At 39.0% G+C, this 20,117-nt stretch overlaps 1 long non-coding RNA gene across 1 annotated transcript; it reads right to left on the bottom strand.

Annotated features, from left to right (window-relative positions):
• Nucleotides 1-6,073: 6,073 nt before the first annotated feature.
• LOC110755202 (uncharacterized) lies at nt 6,074-7,646 on the bottom strand. The gene is made up of 2 exons (XR_002526455.2): nt 6,449-7,646; nt 6,074-6,319 (listed from the first exon to the last, which is right to left on the bottom strand). It is a non-coding gene; the product is annotated as an uncharacterized LOC110755202 (long non-coding RNA).
• Nucleotides 7,647-20,117: the final 12,471 nt, after the last annotated feature.

Here is a 20,117-nt window from a genome sequence, read left to right as displayed (position 1 = left end):
GCTGTGTCCTTCATCACGTTGATGAGCACCTCATCGGAGATGAAGTTCTCAATGGCTCCTCTAGCCAACTCATCTAGCACACCCCACTCCGCATCTGTCATGGTAACCGGCTTCTTCTCTTTGCCTCCCAAGACAACACTGAGATTTTGTTGTGTAAGGGCTGACTTCATCCTCCTTTGCCAAAGTGTGAAGTTCTCCTTCCCTGTGAAAGGTTTCAACTCCACCTTCATGCTGACAGATTGTGGTAGCCTCTGATGCATAGAGCTACTTCCACCTTCAGCTTCCTTGTCACTTGCCATCTTCAACACACTAGCAATTGCTGCTCCAACACAGCTCTGATACCACTTGTTGTGAAAAAAAGGACAAACACTTTCACTCACTCCCCTAATGATCTTGTTGTTGATGGACTTTGTGACACACACAATGATGGATGAATCACACACACACACTTGAGACAACAACCAAGCACAAAGTGACACAAGAATTTATAGAGGTTCAGCAATTGCCTACATCCTCTTGGTGATCCCCTTGAGAAATTCACTTCATGAAAGAATAAGTTACAACTTTGGTTTTACACAGAAAAAAACCCCCTTAGAACTCTATTCTCTCCCCAAGCTCTCTTTTCTCTCACACCCCTTGCTCAACACTTTGATGCACTTGTGAACACTCTCACAACCCTTGGTGTTTCCCTCCTTGGTGTCTAGACTCTCAAGACCCCAACTCAGCTCCTAACTTGAACTGATTGCTCTCCCTCACGTTCTCCCTTGGTGAGTTAACCTCCTTTGAACACAATAGCACCCAGCTACTTGACCACCTTGAGATTAACCACACCTCACTTCAACTTGCTTTCTCATCTTATAATGTCTTTGCTTTATCTCCATTACCCACACAAACCAATGGACAAGAGATAAGGTATCAGCTTGTCCTCCACGTTCCTTCCTTTAGTCACCCACTTAGACTAGAGGTTAGAACAAGTAGGTAATATAATCCCACTTCAGCCACCTTCCACAAAACCAGAAAATGGAGAATGGATTCCTCAAAGCAAGACAACCAATTGGCAATGAGTGCTCTCCCAACTATTCAGCAGGTAGTCCACCATCTTTTAACTCAGAAGTGACCCATTAAACACCTGCAATCTTGTGGAAAGCGATAGCCACCGAAAAAGTAGTTGAAAACACGTAAGGAAAACATCAGCACAGCACTGAAGCGACCGATCGCGGATACCTTGCGACCGGTCGCGGATACGTTTTTGATACATTGCGACCGGTCGCGGATACGTTTTTGATACGTTGCGACCGGTCGCGGATACCTGCGACCGGTCGCTTTCTGCGAATTCTTCAGACTTCGAATCTGCTTCTAAACGACCGGTCGCCCAAACCTTGCGACCGGTCGCTCACTCCTTTGCTTGCATACTAAATGTGAGCCAATTTTACAACAATCTCCACCTTGGCGAACCATTTAATCACCCCATGTACCATTGTTGACCTCTACAACATCTTCAACCTCTTAGAAATCGTTCTAGTAATTTCCAAGAACTCCACCATGGAAATACACCTCTTGCCTCAATGCACCTTTGGTGGAAGGTGCTCCACCCAAGCCTAAACTTGAGTAACATGGACCTCTTGTGCAGAAAAGAGTTCCCCCTTGCCAAATTCGTTGCTCATTTCCTCCTTGGAACCTTGAACCTTGGACTTCCCTTGATATGCAAACCACATACCAAACCTTTGTTCACTAAATCCCCATTTAGCACTTCTTGCTCTTGGATTTAAGAACACATTTCTTTTCATCAATGCACTTCTCCAACTTTCCCGCTTCATGCTCCCTATAGCACTCTGAAACGTGGCTGGAACTACTTGGTCCTTCCATCCAAAACCTAGGGACGGTTTGATGGATTCCTTGGGCCCGGACCTTGCATTTGATGATGGCTCCACCTCAAGTAGAACCCCTTTGTGAGTTTGTTGTTGTTGCCCTCCTTCTTCAGCCCTTGTGTCAAGCTCCACCTCAAATGGAGTCCCTTCCATGACCACCTTGGCAAGAAGCTTCTCTTCAACAACATCCTCCCCATCATTCCTTGTTTTGATTTCACCTTTGTGGATATTCCTCTCCACACTTTCTGCAGCTTTGAAATCAAGCACCTTTGATGATGAACCGTTAGTCATACAACCTTGACTAACCTTCCTTGCCCAACTTCTCTTGAGCACACTTGCAGCTACATTATGTTGGACCAGCTCCTTGACATTAAGACTTGTTGCTTGCTTTTCCTTGGTACAAATCTCTGCACCACCCAAAAGCTTGTATGTGTTGTTTGGTTGAATCTCCCCCCTCATAACCACCACAGAACCTTGTGTGACCATGAGCTTCCCTCCTTTGGCCTTGTAAGAGCAACCTTCTCTATCCAAAGAACCAAGAGAGACTAGATTCGTTCTTAGTGCAGGTACAAACCTTACCTCACTAAGAGTCCAAACTTCACCACCTTGCAACTTGATCTTCACAGTCCCTATGCCCAAAACTTCACATGTAGTTTTGTCTCCCAACATAATCTTGCATGCATCCTTATCCTCATATGTGTCAAACATCAACTTATTTGCACACACATGATATGAGCACCCGGAATCTAAAATCCAACTTGAAGAAGAATTCTTACACGAAGAACTTGCCATGACTTCCCCGTTACTTTCATCCGTAACCGTCAAGAGTTCATCACATGTGTCCTCATCACACACGTGGGCTGAACTTCCAGCTTTCTTCATCTTGTTCAGCTTCTCCTTCCATACCGGACAATCTCGTCTCCAATGATCCATAGATCCACACTCGAAGCACCCTTCATTGTCCTTGGACTTAGTATTCCTTTTGCTGCCCTTGCCTTCTTGCTTGCTTGAACGACTCTTTGCGAACAAACCAGCATCTTGAGAGTTCTCCTCCGAACGTTGAGACATCCTGTGATGCGACATCACATCTTGCACCACCTCCTCAAAATTCAAAGTACTCTTCCCGAACATAAGTGTAGTTCGGAAATGCTTATAAGACGGAGGCAAGGATGTTAGTAACATGAGTGCCTTATCCTCCGTATTATACAACACATCCATTCTTTGCAAGTCAGCAACACATCTATTGAAGCTGCTCAAATGCTCCATTAGATTTCCTTCCTCCGCCATCCGAAGATTTAGGAGTTCCTCCTTGAGGAAGAGCTTGTTGGTCAGCGACTTCCCTGCAAACATCTCTTCGAGCTTCTCCCATGTTTGCTGCGCTGTGTCCTTCATCACGTTGATGAGCACCTCATCGGAGATGAAGTTCTCAATGGCTCCTCTAGCCAACTCATCTAGCACACCCCACTCCGCATCTGTCATGGTAACCGGCTTCTTCTCTTTGCCTCCCAAGACAACACTGAGATTTTGTTGTGTAAGGGCTGACTTCATCCTCCTTTGCCAAAGTGTGAAGTTCTCCTTCCCTGTGAAAGGTTTCAACTCCACCTTCATGCTGACAGATTGTGGTAGCCTCTGATGCATAGAGCTACTTCCACCTTCAGCTTCCTTGTCACTTGCCATCTTCAACACACTAGCAATTGCTGCTCCAACACAGCTCTGATACCACTTGTTGTGAAAAAAAGGACAAACACTTTCACTCACTCCCCTAATGATCTTGTTGTTGATGGACTTTGTGACACACACAATGATGGATGAATCACACACACACACTTGAGACAACAACCAAGCACAAAGTGACACAAGAATTTATAGAGGTTCAGCAATTGCCTACATCCTCTTGGTGATCCCCTTGAGAAATTCACTTCATGAAAGAATAAGTTACAACTTTGGTTTTACACAGAAAAAAACCCCCTTAGAACTCTATTCTCTCCCCAAGCTCTCTTTTCTCTCACACCCCTTGCTCAACACTTTGATGCACTTGTGAACACTCTCACAACCCTTGGTGTTTCCCTCCTTGGTGTCTAGACTCTCAAGACCCCAACTCAGCTCCTAACTTGAACTGATTGCTCTCCCTCACGTTCTCCCTTGGTGAGTTAACCTCCTTTGAACACAATAGCACCCAGCTACTTGACCACCTTGAGATTAACCACACCTCACTTCAACTTGCTTTCTCATCTTATAATGTCTTTGCTTTATCTCCATTACCCACACAAACCAATGGACAAGAGATAAGGTATCAGCTTGTCCTCCACGTTCCTTCCTTTAGTCACCCACTTAGACTAGAGGTTAGAACAAGTAGGTAATATAATCCCACTTCAGCCACCTTCCACAAAACCAGAAAATGGAGAATGGATTCCTCAAAGCAAGACAACCAATTGGCAATGAGTGCTCTCCCAACTATTCAGCAGGTAGTCCACCATCTTTTAACTCAGAAGTGACCCATTAAACACCTGCAATCTTGTGGAAAGCGATAGCCACCGAAAAAGTAGTTGAAAACACGTAAGGAAAACATCAGCACAGCACTGAAGCGACCGGTCGCGGATACGTTTTTGATACGTTGCGACCGGTCGCGGATACCTGCGACCGGTCGCTTTCTGCGCATTCTTCAGACTTCGAATCTGCTTCTAAACGACCGGTCGCCCAAACCTTGCGACCGGTCGCTCACTCCTTCGCTTGCATACTAAATGTGAGCCAATTTTACAACAAAACTCTATGTGCTTGCTTTGTTTAGAAGCGTTATTAGCCACTTTGCAGGATTTATATGTACCCACTTTGCAGGAAAATCACTTGTTGGAATGGCAGAGGTTGAAGCAGCCATACAAGAAATGTTCCAGGCACCTCATATTCAAGTGAGTCAGATTATATCTTACAGTCATTATAAAAAATGATTTCTGTTGGAGAAACTTCTTTTATTTAAATGGTATGTTACATCTTAGAAGAGGTAAACAACACTCTTGAGTGAGGCATATGACGCAGTGATTACTACATTAATATGCATCCCTAATATGAAATACATGAGATCCAGATAGCTAAATAGTTTTATGGTCGAGTAACTATGGGAGCGATTTTCGTCCCACTAGAATATTTGTCTAAGATTCCGTCTTCTTCTTTGCTTCTCTTTCTCCCTGCAAAACAAATTGGAATAAGAGGACCACATCCGGGGGGTATTGGCCAAAGGTCCTCTGATGCCTAAGTTAGTTCGAGTGTTTATAGAAAAACAATAGCTAACAAATGGGTACGGAGATGTATGTATGGTGTGAACCGGGTGGCCGGAGCCTTGTGTGAGAGAGAGAGAGTTATGGCGGCTAGGGTTTGTGAGATAGAATTTCTGTAGGGTTTCAGACAGAAGTTTAGACGTACCTCAACCTTTGGTATAGCCATGTATTTATAGGAGCCTCGGAGGCTAGCCTTTCTAGAGAATAGTTAGTGAGAACGATTAGAGGTTAATTTCTGGAGTTGATACTAACTTTATATAAGCATGGATTATTTAATATCTGAATTGTACATTTTTGGCAGTTGTAAGCTTGGGGAGTGCAGAATTGTTTTATGTGAATCGGGAGCAAAGCATAGGTTGCAGAAGTTGCAGCTCAATTTTCCAAGGTTAGTTTTCTGTCCAGCTCTTTACATCATCCCTCTCCCAAAACTTGTGATATCTATTAGAATTCTGTTTAATCCAGCTACTTTGAACTTTTGGCTTTGATGGTTCACCCTTTCATGCAACTGCATTACCCTCAGAAGAAAACCTTGGACTATTCTGTGATCTCATATAATTTTATGTCTGTCTTTCAGCGACGATGATTTTATGTGGCATTTGCACTCAAGGACAGCCAGGAGCTACCTTGGTTGGCCCAGTATCTATGATTCTTCTAGATTCAATCATTTTCGATTCTTCATTTGTTTCAATTGCTACATTCTCGTCATAAATTTATGTCACTTCCAATTGGGATACCAACATCTTTATTTTCTTCCCAATAAATTATTGTATCACATTTGAGACTTTGAGAAATTTTAGCAGAACAAACTTTAAGCATCTTTATTTATTTATTTTGGTGAAACATATAACTGATGGTATGAGCTTAGCATAATATGAAATAAACCATTTAAAATCTAAACTTATCTAAACTTTAAAAATAAAATAAAAATATATATGCATGAGTTGAAATGGGACAATTATGTAATTTCACTTCCCAACAACAGCGGGCCAGCTTTCTATCGGAAATAAAGTAACGGCTTTGCGTATAGAAGACTTCTACAGAGGAGAGCAGAAACAAATTGCTCATCTCCTTTATCATCATCCTTCATCAAAGCCACCCTTCCTGAGCAACCTGATAAACTGTCAATCGCAGAAAAGACTAGCTCCTTCCAAGCATTTAATTGCCATTATGCTATGATCCCTGCTAGATTAGAATAAAAATTAGATTTAATTGAATTCCAATTAAAACAATAAAACTAAATAACATCTAACCCTGTTAATAATAAAGTGAATGTGGGTGAGATGTGTTTCCGAAGTGAGGGAAACATACCACCACCGGCGGTGTTCCCTTTGTTATTGAGGGAAATAGAGGTGTATCTGGTTGCAGTGGGGACCCGAACGAAGGCCCGAATACCATGTTTAGCGGTGATCCCGAATAGCTCAGGGGCTTGGTCAGATCGATCAAAAGGAGGAGGAGAAGACAGGATGGAATTGCATGCACGAATATTGATAGACATAATGGAAGAGAATAAAAGGATGGAAAGGAAGCAGCCATGTTGGATTGGGTGATGAGACTGCACTAGCATGTTTCTTCGTGAATGCGCCATGTCTTTTTGAAAGATTTATTTTGCCAACGGACAGCTGGTGGGTTGTATATATTTTTTATGCTAATGGTTTGTATATATATATATATATGTAGAAGCAGCAAGTTGGAGAGTGGGTTGGGGGGCAATTAGTTAAGTGTAAAAAAATATTTTTTGTTATTGGAGTAAGGCACCGCAATTTCAACTGAATGCTGCTATTTTCACCCCTAATTTTAGAGATTTTCTATTTAAACCCCACACTTCTCTTAGTTCACCCAAACTTTTAATTTAAATTTTCACAATTTCCAAGAAAACCCCACTATCTTCCCAAATTACCCTTAAATACACCCCAAGTTATTAAAAAAAAAAAAGAAATAAAAGAGATTTTCTATTTAAACCCCCACAATTTTCTTTGTTCACCCCAATACTTAAATCATATGATGACAGTGAAAATCAATGACTACAACATCTTCTTTTATTTTTTACCCAACGGAAAAGTGACATTTAGCCTATTGAGATTATATGATATAATGATGTCATTTGCTATTTGAGAACATTACTACAGTAAAAATGGCATTTAAGATGATAATCGTTATATAGTTTTCTTTCTTCACAATTAGTTGTAACATTGAAACAAAAGCATACCTATATTTTACAAGAGATAAAAAGGGAAGATAATGAAGGTGTAAAAGAGAAGAGTAATTTGGCAATAGGATGTAGAGAAGTATGTATTTTTCTAAAACTTAATATGAAGAGTGGTGGAGTGTGTGTATAGATGTACTAGGGTTAAGTATTGGGGTGAACAAAAAGAAGTGCAGGGTTTAAATAGAAAATCTCTAATTTTATTCCCGCATTCATCTTATCTTCAAAATTTTAAAGAAAAATTTACCTTTTTAAAATGACTTTTAAGGATTTAGAAAAAAAAAAAAAAAAAAAAAAAAAAAACCCACCTATTCTCCCTCATCCCGTGTCAAACCCACCCCTCATCCCGACCAAACCCAACCGCCCCACCACCCAGAAAAAATAAGTTGATGCTTTCGGTTTTGTTGTTGGCTTTTCGTATAAGGCCCTCACTTGGCTTTCTCCATTTCGTAATCTCTCTCTAAGCCATAAACATGAGAACAAGGGGTGGGGTTTGCTAACCGAGAGTCGGAGGAGCAGGAGATGTGTGTTTTCAGAACGAGAGTCGGAGGAGCAGCCATGTTGGATTGGGTGATGAGACTGCACTAGCATGTTTCTTCGTGAATGCGCCATGTCTTTTTGAAAGATTTATTTTGCCGACAGACAGCTGGTTTGTATATATTTTTTTATGCTACTGGTTTGTATATATGTGGAAGCAGCAAGTGGGAGAGTGGGTTGGGGGCAATTAGTTAGTGTAAAAGAATATTTTTTGTTATTGGAGTTAGGCACCGTAATTTCAATTAAGTGCTGCTATTTTCATCCCTAATCTTATTTCCGTATTCACTTTATCTTCAAAATTTTAAAGACAAATTTACCCTTCGTAAAATAATTTTTAAGGACTTAGAAAAAAACCCCTATTCTCCCTCATCCCGTGTCAAACCCCACCCTTCATCCCGACCAAATCCAACCGCCTCACCACCCAGAAAAAATAAGTTGATGCCTTTGGTTTTGTCGTTGGCTTTTCGTATAAGGCCCTCACTTGGCTTTCTCCATTTCGTAATTGTCTCGGAGTAGCAGGAGATGTGTGTTTTCAAAAGGAGAGGAAGAAGGACTTCGCCGGAGAACGTTGTGTCTGCCGGAAATGGAATAAAATCTCGCCGGAGACAACTATCGGCAGAGAACGCTCCTCGTCTTCGTCGTCGAGGCCTGCTGCACTCCCGGAAACGTCGAGGTTGATTATGGCTTTTATCCCAATTTTTCTTCTGATGAAGACATCATTAGATGTTTAAGTTGTCCTTTTTACATGTAAATCAAAAAAGCAGTAGATACCAACAGGAGTTGGTCCAAGTGGAAGGGGCTTGGATCCTTTAAACAAGAGGTCCTGGGTTCAATCCCAGGCGCTTGCGAATAGTGCAGACTTTGTTGGGAGAGGTCCCCGCTTTGCGCCCGACAGTACCTCGAGGGTTAGTCCCAGCAATCGCGCGGGGGATACCTTGGTTTTCACCACCAAAAAAAAAGTAGTAGATCAATTTAGTTCAAGATATTCATCCCTATTTACTAATACGTTATGATTTGGAATCCAATAAGCATTTTTATCAAAGCTCAGTGTCTTGATTCTCTTGACTGACATCTCTCAATTGAGAGATAGAGAGAATTAATAATTAAAGAGTATTTTAGGTATAATGGTGGGTGAAAAAGATAGGATTGTGTTTTTACCAATTTTCATGATGGATGGGAGGATAAGGTGAGTGAAAAAATAGTACAAAGAGGTGGAAATAGTAGCGCTCTTCTAATTTTCTCAAATTCGTCATCTCATTTGTAGTCATTAACAAATTCCTAGACATGACAAAACTTTATTGTTCGCACTCTACCTTTGAATCATGAGAGAGTGGGAGGATGGGGTAGGGACCGTGGGGTGGCTATGATGAGTAGTTGTCGAAGTCTAGTCGGTTGGTTAAGGGGAGGAGCCCGAATTCAATGTCTGGGAGCCATAAGCTGAAATTTTATCGTTGTTTCTTATTATTATCACCTTCCACTTATTATACATATACTGAAAGAGATGTACAAGAAATTTCTTATAGTTTTATTTAAAGTTTAAGTCTCTATTAAGTGAAAGGTGAAATTACAATTTTGTCCATGCAAACACACATCACATGCACTCAAATTGATAGAATTGAGAGATGTGACTTAATTTATTAACCACTGCAATTACAATGATGAAATTGGAAAAATTAGAATCACTGTGATCAGAATTGTTTTCAAACCCAACCCCAATAACAAAAAAATATTTTTTTATCCTTAATTTAAACCCAATAAAAATGTTGAAACTTTGATAAGAAGGTAAAACATCACTCACTAATCGAGAAAGTGGGAAACACCTACAACAATACAATACAAATCGCAAGACCTCGTTGGGTGTGATGGACTTGTTGACTTGGAAAATATTGTGTTACATGGAATTTGACATGAAGTTTCAAATTTGAAATGACTTAAAAAGAGATTTCATTGGGTGGTGCCAAAAATACTTTTTGTCCATTCTTTTTCTCTTTTTCCTTTCCTCTTGACCTCCTCATCTTCCCATTCTCTTTGCTTTCCCTCCAGCATTGTCTCATTCTCTGCTTCTTCAGCTCGTTTATGGTGTAATTCTATAATAAATCTTTGCAGATGCCTATGTTAGAGTTTCTTTAATCCCGCATGATCTTCAGTGGAGACGCGCCAAGATTGTCTTAATTTTAATATTAAATTTCTCCATAATTGTAATGTTTCTTTGTCGTTAGTTTATATTGGCACTTTGTAACTAGTGGCTTTTTTTGGTTGAATTATGACTGCAATCCCAAAATTTCTTAAAAAAAGAAAAAAAAAGAAAAAAAGAAAAACAAATTTCATGGAATTTATGTGAGCTGCCTGGCTAAATTTGGTTTTTCTTTTTCCCGATTTTGAGATTTCATCTATAAAGCTACTCATAGCCAAGTACCTTCAAAGAGATGACATAGTATACTCAATTTTGCGCTAAAACAATTGGTTTATAATATTCCCTTCTTTTGTTGTACCGAATACGATACTCCAAAAATTTAGAATATGCACGACAATTAAAACAATATATATGTTTTCAATATTGCTAATAATATATATCAAAATTGTGCACTAAATTTGGATCACAAATGATACAACATCCACCGGACATATCATCAATTTTTAATTTAGTTAAATTACACCATGTGATTTAATTAACGCAAGAGTCAATAATAGAAAGTTAACCAAATTCTTAGGCAGTTATGAACCCAATTAGCCTTTCCAAGTCCACGCACGAAAAGAAGTTCCACTAGGCTTCAAAGCGTCCCCATGTGGGATGAATCTCCTTGGTTTAAAAATAGAGAAAGAAATGAAGAAGTCAAAAAAGGAAGAGACTGTTGAAAGTTGAAAGTTGAAAGTTGAAAATAAAGAGAGGATTGAGGAACAAGGAAAAAGCTAGAGAGCAAAAGTTAAGATAAAACTTTAAAAAATGGTGCTGATTTTCCCATTCCTTTTTTATTCACTTACACTCCATTTTGGTTTTGAATACTTTTTACTATAACATATAATAAGGAAGTGTAAGCAGACAAAAGAGGAGTAGAAAAATCTGCTCTCTAAAAAAAACCTAGTGCAGCAGATGCAGTGAAAAAGAAGAGGGTGGGCCTATTGTCTAGTGCCCCCGAAACCTCTTGGGCAAGAACACGATTATTTTTTCCTTCTTTTTTATTCATCCCTCCAGTACCGATGTATCCTAATCATATCGGGACTGTCCTTACCGTATTGGGGACGTATTAGATGATTAATATTTTTGGTGAAACATATAACTGATGGTATCACAGCTTAGCATAATATGAAATAAACCAAATCTCCCACCTTTTCTGTTGCAAGTTTTGCAATAAAATCTGCAACATCAATTGCCTCTGCTAAAATTTTCCAATAAAGTTTTATCTATGTCTTAAGTTGCAATTGGGATCATGAACACTCTTATTTTGAGATCAATCAAAACTTATTTATGTTTTTATTCACCTACGAAAAATCTAAACTTTAAATATATATATATATAACTAATTAAAATCAAATCTTGAAAGTTGAAATTGAGCGAGCAACCTGGTAAACTGTCAATTGCAGAAAAGACTAGCTCCATAGTCGACATCCACTTGGAAAAACTCCCAAGCATTTCATTGCCATTATGCTATGATCCCTGCTAGAGTAGACTAAAAATTAGACTTAATTGAATTCCAATTAAAATAATAAAACTTAAATAACATCTAACCCTATTAATTGAGGTGTCATGCAAAGTATGCCACATAATATGATCGGTTAAATTTAGTATGTTGAAATATCATTACTCAAATTATAAAATACATGTTCGAACAGAAAATAATAATAAAGTGAATGTGGGTGAGATGTGTTTCCGAAGTGATGGAAAAATACCACCACCGGCGGTGTTCCCACGTCCGGTGTACACAATTTCCTTGGGGACCCGAACGAAGGCCCGAATACCATGTTTAGCGGTGATCCCGAATAGCTCAGGGGCTTCGTCAGATCGATTAAAAGGTGGAGGAAAAGACAGAGTGCAATTGCATGCACGAATATTGATAGAAATAATGGAAGAGAATAAAAGGATGAAAAGGAAGCAGCCATGTTGGATTGGGTGATGAGACTGCACTAGCATGTTTCTTCTTGAATGCGCCATGTCTTTTTGGAAGATTTATGTTGCCCACAGACAGCTGGTTTGTATATATTTTTGATGCTACTGGTTTGTATATGTAGGAGCAGCGAGTTGGAGATTTGGTTGGTCGCAATTGTTTAAGGATAAAATAATATTTTTGGTTATTGGAGTTGAGCTCGAAAACAATTTTGGTCACTGTAATTTCAATTTTCTATTTTGTCATCTCATTTGCAGTCGTTACAAATTAAGTCACATATCTCAACTCCGTCAGTTTGAGTATACATTACGTGCGTGTATGGGCAAAATTGAAATTCCAATATGCAATCTTGATCATGATCATGATCATCTTAAAACAAGTTCCTAGACTTGACCAACATAAAGGGATTTGATCCTTTTTCTTATTTGCGGCTGGACTTAGAAAATAGAGAGAATTTTCTTCTACTTTTGCAGCCTTGGAGGCTTTGGATATGTGCCAGATCTATTTCATCTTAAAACAATCAGATAAAATTTATTGTTCGCACCCTACCCTTGAAGCTCAGCGGCTCATGTTCACCATGAGAGAGAGTGGGAGGATGGGGTGGGGACGGTGGGGTGCGGAGTCAGAATTCAATGTTTGGGGGGCTATGAGCTAAAATTTTGTATTGTTCCTTATTATCACCTTCCATTTACTGTACATAGACGTAAAAGAAATGGAGAAGGCCCGGAGGCCTCCCTCTCGCCCGTGGGTGGGTGCTTTGCTTGGATGGCTTCTGTTTTTAATTTTTTTTTTTCTTACAGTTATATTCAAAGTTAAGTCTTTGTTAAATGAAAGGTGAAAGTACAATTTTGCCCATGCCATGCACTTAAACTAACGGAATTGAGTGATATGATTTAATTTGTTAACAACTGCAAATGAGATGATGAAATTGGAAAAATTAGAATCAAGGTAACAAAATTGTTTTCAAACCCAATCCCAGTTACCATATATATATATATATATATATATATATATATATATTTTTTTTTTTGTCTGGAAAATAAAAATGTTTAAACTTTATAAGAAGTTAAAACATCACTCACTAACCGAGAAAGTGGAAAACACCTACAACCACACAATACAAATCGCAAGGCTTCATTGGGCGTGATGAACTTTTTGACTTGGAAAACATTGTGCTACATGGAATTTGACATGAAGTTTCAAATTTGAAATGACACAAAAAAGATATTTCATTGGGTGGTGACTACGATACTTTTGTCCCCTCTTCCTCTCTTTTTCCTTTCCTCTTCACCTCCTCCCCATCCTTTTTGCTTTCTACTCCAGCATTGTCTCCCTGTCTAATGCCTATGCTATAGTTTCTTTCTTCCTATGTGATTGTTAGTGGAGAAGTACAAAGATTGTCTTAATTTTGATGTTAGATTTCTCTATAATTATAATGTTTCTTTGTCATTAGTTTGTATTGGCACTTTGTGATTAGTGATTTTTTTGGTTGAATTATGAATAATATCTCATAATTTCACAATATATATATATAAGAAAAAAAAGAAAAAAAAAGGAGAGATTTTATGGAATTCACGTAAGGGCTCCGGCTTGCCTGAATTTTGTTTTTCTTTTTCTCGATTTTTAGATTTCATCTATCAAGCTACTGATAGCCAAGTACCATGAAAGAGACGGCATATAGTACTCAATTTTGTGCTAAATTTTATGATATTCCTTTCCTTTGTTGCACAGGATACGATGCTGTACAATATGGCAAATCTCCAAAAAATTTAAAATCTGGCAATTAAAATAATATATATATACTTTTTTAATATTGCTAACAACATCAAAATTGTGCACTAAATTTGAATCTCAAATAATGGGACATCAAGACTATGTGTACTTCTTCTCTCATGATGCTGCCGCCACCCAACCCAACACCACAACCATCAGTTGCCTGCCAATACTGATATTGAATCTTATCTTCACTCATATTTTGTGGGGGTGGGTGGGATGGAAAAAGGGAAGAGAGATGGAGGAGTTGTGGGGTGGGTGGAATGGATCGGGGAGGGAAGGGAGGGCTCGGGCCAGATTTCTTTATCCCTCCAAGGGTTTTTTGGGACTGCTCATGGTGGTTGTGGTGTGGGTTGGGTGGTGGTGGTGGCATGAGAGAAGGACATAGAGGCTGTCGGGTTTCCAGATTTTTTTTTTAAATTTTTTTTTTTTTTAAAATTCATATTTGTTTTCTTTGTAAATAGAACTTTTAAAAATTTTAAATGAATTTTTTAATGGTAATTTAACGAAATGGACAACATTGGTTAACAAAGTAAAACACGGGGACTAAATTAGTCAAATTGAAAACACTGGGACTAAATTTGCCAATTGAGTAAAACACAAGGACCATTTTAACATTGGGTCGGGATCTAGTGAGAACCCTTATGTGAGAACATAACATGAGAACACCGTTGGATCTAATCTAACGGCTGTATGAAAAGCAATTGTAAGTGTAAGTGTTGTATTAGAACGAGGCCTTCTTCTCTCTTCTCCCTCCAAAACATCCCCTCCAAAACAGACGTCCCCTCCAAACCAGTTGTTCGCTCAGTTCAATGAGGAGGCCTTTTTTTTTTCAGCTTTGATTGAGGAAAAACTGTAACACTAAAGAGAGAGCGCCCCTGTTAATCGTTTTTCAGTTTGAGGAAGAACACATAAACGGTACCCTCATTTTTCTGGGTTTCCCATTCAGGCGAAACAAAGGAATCTTGGATTTTTTAATTTCATCTTTGTGGCTGGGTTTTTGGGGTCGGAACATATGTCAATCTTTGAGCAACGTCGAAACTGGCGTTGAGTTGGAAAGTGCTGACCATACCGTTGTGGTTCTGCTATGTTGGTTTTGAAATCCTTGAGCGTGGGCGAAACAGGGGTTGAGGTCCAAATCTAAAAGGACTACGTTACGTTGTCATATTTGTTGAAATATGATAGTTCCTTATTATCACCTTCCATTTACTGACATAGACGTAAAAGAAATGGGGAAGGCCCGGGGGCCTCCCTCTCGCCCGTGGGTGGGTGCTTTGCTTGGATGGCTTTTTTTTTTATATTTTTTTTATTTACAGTTTTATTCAAAGTTAAGTCTTTGTTAAGTAAAAGGTGAAAGTACAATTTTAGCCATGCCATGCACTTAAACTAACGGAATTGAGTGATATGATTTAATTTGTTAACAACTGCAAATTAGATGTTTAAGTTGTCCTTTTTACATATAAATCAAAAAAACGGTAGATCAATTTACTAATGCGTTATTATTTGGAATCCAATAAGCATTTTTATATAAGCTCAGTGTCTTGAGTTTCTTGACTGTCATCTCTCAATTGAGAGATAGAAAGAATTAATAATTAAAGGGTATTTTAGGTATAATGGTGGGTGAAAAGATAGGATTGTGTTTTTACCTATTTTCTTGATGAGTGGGAGGATAAGGGGGGTGAAAAAATAATACAAGGAGGTGGAAATAGTAGCGCTCTTCTAATTTTCTCAAATTCGTCATCTCATTTATAATCATTAACAAATTCCTAGACATGACGAAAATTTATTGTTCGCACTCTACCTTTGAATCATGGGAGAGTGGGAGGACGGGGTGGGGACCGCGGGGTGGCTATGATGAGCGGTTGTCGAAGTCTAGTGGATTGGTTAAGGGGCGGAGCCCGAATTCAATGTCAGGGAGCCATAAGCTGAAATTTTATCGTTGTTTCTTATTATTATCACCTTCCATTTATTATACATATACTGAAAGAGATGTACAAGATATTTCTTATAGTTTTATTTAAAGTTAAGTCTCTATTAAGTGAAAGGTGGAAGTACAAATTAGCCCATACAAACAAGCATCACATGCACTCAAATTGACAGAATTGACGAATATGACTTAATTTATTAACCACTGCAAATGCGATGATGAAATTGGAAAAATTAGAATCACTATGATTAGAATTGTTCAACCCCAATAACCAAAAAATGTTTTTTATCCTTAATTTAAACCCAATGAAAATGTTGAAACTTTGATAAGAAGGTAAAACATCACTCATTAACCGAGAAAGTGGGAAACACTTACAACAATACAATACAAATCGCAAGGCCTCGTTGGGTGTGATGGATTTATTGACTTGGAAAATATTGTGTTACATGGAATTTGACAAGAAGTTTCAAATTTGAAATGACTTAAAAAGAGATTTCATTGGGTGGTGCCAAACATACTTTTTGTCCATTCTTTTTCTCTTTTTCATTTCCTCTTGACCTCCTCATCTTCCCATTCTCTTTGCTTTCCCTCCAGCATTGTCTCCTTCTCTGTTTCTTCAGCTTGTTTATGGTGTAATTCTAGAACAAATCTTTGTAGATGTCTATGCTAGAGTTTCTTTAATCCCGCATGATCTTCAGTGGAGGCGCACCAAGATTGTCTTAATTTTAATGTTAAATTTCTCCGTAATTGTAATGTTTCTTTTTTTTTTGGTGAACAAGGGAGGGGTAAGAACCCCCAACAGCCAAAGAAACTAAACAACACAAATCATACGAGGTTTAGACAACCCCAGTAGGTCATCCACCAACATAGAGCCAAGCCAATCAGGAGCCTCATGAAGCAGATACAAACCCAAATCCAGGTTATGACTCCAACTAGCCAATCTGTCCGCAACAGTGTTCTTCTCCCTATAAATATGGTAAATCTCATAGCTCTCAAACTTATTTAGAATCCCCACGCAACTGGACACCAAAGTAGCAAGAGGATGAAGGAGGAGAAGATTGTGTTGTTGGATTAGTTGAACTGCAATAGCAGAATCCATCTCAATAATGAGTTTAGACATTCTACTATCAGCAGCAAGCTTCAAACCAAAGAGAAGACCCCAAAGTTCAGCCTCCAGCACCTGGCCTATCCCTAAATTAATAGCAAAACCACCATTCCACTCTCCAAGTGAATTTCGAAGGACCCCTCCAGCACCAATACATCCAGAAGCAGCCTGTCGAGAGCCATCCACATTGAGCTTGATGGTACCATGAACAGGAGGGCTCCAAGCAAGAAAAACCTGTGTTTTCACAGTGGCTTTAGTAGTGATAGTCAAAGCTTTAATCCAGTCTTGAACCGCTGAGAGAATAACCATCCTAGGACAAAAAGGCATCTCAATAACAGAGTTAAAAACATGATTATTTCTCCACTTCCAGATGAACCAACAAGCAAACACAAAGGTAAATTTCCATGGTCCCTGCATCACAGCATCCTTGGAACACATATTACTGAGGAGCCATGGCCTAAGCTCAGTATGAAAGAAACACGTAGCCTGGTGAGGCTTCAAAAGTTGGGCCCAAACTCTGCGGGCCCTAGAGCAATCCCTTAAGATATGCAAGACAGATTCATTCGCTCCCCCACAATACATACAAGAGGCATCATAGGTAAGATGTCGTCTAACCCGTTGCTCATTAGAAAGGATTTTCCCTTGATAAACCAACCAATAGAAAATTTTCAGCTTAGGTGGAATTTTCATCTTCCACAGAGTCTTCCACCAAGGGTCAGACCACTCAGACTCGTTAAACAACAACTGATAAGCCGACTTAGTCGAGAAAATACCATTGGAACTAGGAAACCAGATCTGCGAATCCCTCAAAAGCCCCCCGAAATCAGCAGGAGAACAAATAATTTTTTGGATAAGCTCATCAGGAAGAACACACCTTAGTTTGGCCACATCCCACCACCCATCCTTATGGAATTCAGAAACATTACTCTCAAGATCACCCCCAGTCACAGGAACCTCCTGAAACAAAGGAGGTAAGCTATCAATCCATTTATCCTTCCAAAAAAGAACCTGATCCCCATTACCAACTCTCCATTTCATGCCTTTAGTCAGCAGCTTGGAACCAAAAACAACCCCACGCCAAGTTGAAGAACAACCTTGCCTTGGAATCATATCAGCTTCAAGGATTGACCTACCTTTAAGGTACTTGCTTTCGAATACCTTAGCCCAAAGACCATTATCTCTTTGGAAGAGCCTCCACCCAGTTTTAGCTAGAAGAGCTTGATTCAAATGTAGAGTTTTCTTAAAACCCAAACCACCTAAGCTTTTAGGTATGCAGACAATATCCCATTGACAAAGGTGAATTTTCTGTTTTCTCTCATTACCCCCCCAGAAAAAATTTCTGTTAATTTGGTCAAGTTTCTCACAGATACTAATTGGTAGTTTAACAGTTTGCATAGCATAGACAGGAAGGGAAGAAGTCACAGAATGGATCAAGGTTGCTCTGCCAGCCAAAGAGAGCATCTTACTCTTCCAGGAGGCAAGTCTAGCATGAACTTTATCAATCAAATCCCCATAAGTAGCTTTGGTTACCTTGGAATGAATAAGAGGCATTCCCAAATATTTGCCCAAGTTAGTCTTGAGCTGGGATCCACAAATGAGACTAATCTCCATAGCTACTGCCCTACAAGTATTAGGAGAGCACAAAACAGCGGATTTATCAAAATTGACAGTTTGGCCAGAAGCTTGACAAAACATCTCTAAACAATGCTTCATGATCCTAGCTTGTTTTGGAGTAGCTTCCCCAAAGAGGATCAAATCATCTGCAAAAAATAGATGTGAAACAGGAGGCCCCGATTGAGAGGATTTAACAGATTTCCACTGCTTTCCCCTGACAGCATCAAAAATAATGTGTGATAGTTTTTCCACTGCTTTCCCCTAATTGTAATGTTTCTTTATCGTTAGTTTATATTGGCCATTTGTAACTAGTGGCCTTTTTGGTTGAATTATAACTGCAATCCCAGAATTTCTTAAGAAAAGAAAAAAAAAACAAGAAAAAGAGATTTCATGGGATTTATGTGAGCAGCTTGGCTAAATTTGGTTTTTCTTTTTCTCGATTTTGAGATTTCATCTATCAAGCTACTCATGGCCAAGTACTTTCAAAGAGATGACATAGTACTCAATTTTGCGCTAAAACAACTGGTTTGTAATATTCCCTTCCTTTGTTGTACCGAATACGATACTGTATAATAAACTTCAAAAATTTAGAATCTGCACGACAATTAAAATAATATATATGTTTTCAATATTGCTAACAATATCAAAATTGTGCACTAAATTTGGATCTCAAATGATACAACATCTATCGGACATATCATCAATTTTTAATTTGGTTAAATTACACCATGTGGTTTAATTAACGCAAGAGTCATTAATAGAAAGTTAACCAAACTCTTAGGCAGTTATAAACCCAATTAGCCTTTCCAATTCCACGCACGAAAAGTAGTTCCACTGATCGTAGGCTTCAAAGCGTCCCCATGTGGGATCAGTGGCGGATCCACATAGGAGCAAGGGGGTCAATTGACTCCTGCAAACCCAGAATCCACCACAGGAGGACAAGAACTTGACCCCTGAAAATTGCCCAGAAGGTGTTTGATGAAATGCCCCAAAGAGGAAGCAGCCACAGCACACACATGCAGCAAGCAGCTTGCTGCGCATGCGCAGTGCTCAGCAACGCCAAGCGCCCTTTGTTTTATTTTATTTTTTTCTTTCCCCTACGTCAAAGCGGCGTCGTTCCACTCAAGAGTTTTTTTTTTTTTTTTTTTATAAAAAAAATGAAAAAAACCTGGCCAAAACGACGTCGTTTTGGCTCAGGTGTTTTTAGAAAAATTTTAAAAAAATTTTAAAAAACTTAGAGAGCAATGCCCGATAAAACAGATTTTGGGGATGGGTTTTTAACACAATGCTCTCATTCAAACCCTAAATCCCCAACCCCAACCCCTAGAGATAGAGAACTTAGTATGGTTCCATGAAGGAACACCCCATCAAGTTTAAACTGTCTGTTGTGTTTTACATCCAATATTTTACAACTGTAGAGCTTACCTATGAAGTTGAGTTTTCCATTTTATGAGCACATTACTCGTTGTTAGTCCAGAATCTTCATCAAATACTTTAAAATGAGTTTACGCTAGGACTCTACAGATTTACAACTTATGATTTGGCGACCTTGTTCATGGTTTGAATATCATGAAGTTCTTATGAGTTCTGAGTTTGATTAGAGACAAGTTCTATGTAGTATAGGTTTAATATCTGAAAGAAAAAGTATCCTAATATATGTATATTAATTATACTTTGTTACTTCAGGCGACCTGGTGGAAAAAGCTTGTATTTGA

Source organism: Prunus avium, chromosome 4 (assembly GCF_965620075.1).
Source record: "Prunus avium chromosome 4, drPruAviu1.hap1.1, whole genome shotgun sequence".
NCBI lineage: Eukaryota > Viridiplantae > Streptophyta > Magnoliopsida > Rosales > Rosaceae > Prunus > Prunus avium.
This window is presented reverse-complemented; position numbering and strand designations above follow the sequence as displayed.